General features: G+C 21.1%; 1 protein-coding gene across 1 annotated transcript in view; it reads left to right on the top strand.

Annotated features, from left to right (window-relative positions):
- Positions 1–275, top strand: part of LOC107614906 (LOB domain-containing protein 22) — a 2,881-nt gene that overhangs the window by 1,978 nt on the left and 628 nt on the right. The gene's annotated exons all lie outside the window — the stretch shown is intronic.

Here is a 275-nt window from a genome sequence, read left to right as displayed (position 1 = left end):
TATTAATTTAGGGGATCATTGTCTCCTTCCCGTCATTGGTTAGTTATCTCTTTGATAGACAATCTTATCGAAAAGGCTAATGTGTTTAACGGCAATAATGGAATAATTGAGATGTTTTACTCTATCTAAACTTTTGAATAGTGTTAATAGGAGAAATATTAGAAAATAAATATTTTTTAATAATGTTGTTCAATATTTTAGGTTAATATTTTATTTTAATATTATTAAAATTTAATATTTAGTATTTATAATTTATTATTTAAAATTGACTAATT

The sequence above is a fragment of the Arachis ipaensis genome, chromosome B09 (genome assembly GCF_000816755.2).
Source record: "Arachis ipaensis cultivar K30076 chromosome B09, Araip1.1, whole genome shotgun sequence".
NCBI classification, from domain to species: Eukaryota; Viridiplantae; Streptophyta; class Magnoliopsida; order Fabales; family Fabaceae; genus Arachis; species Arachis ipaensis.
The sequence above is the reverse complement of the archived record's forward strand: the minus strand, read 5'-3'. Positions and strand labels throughout refer to the sequence as shown.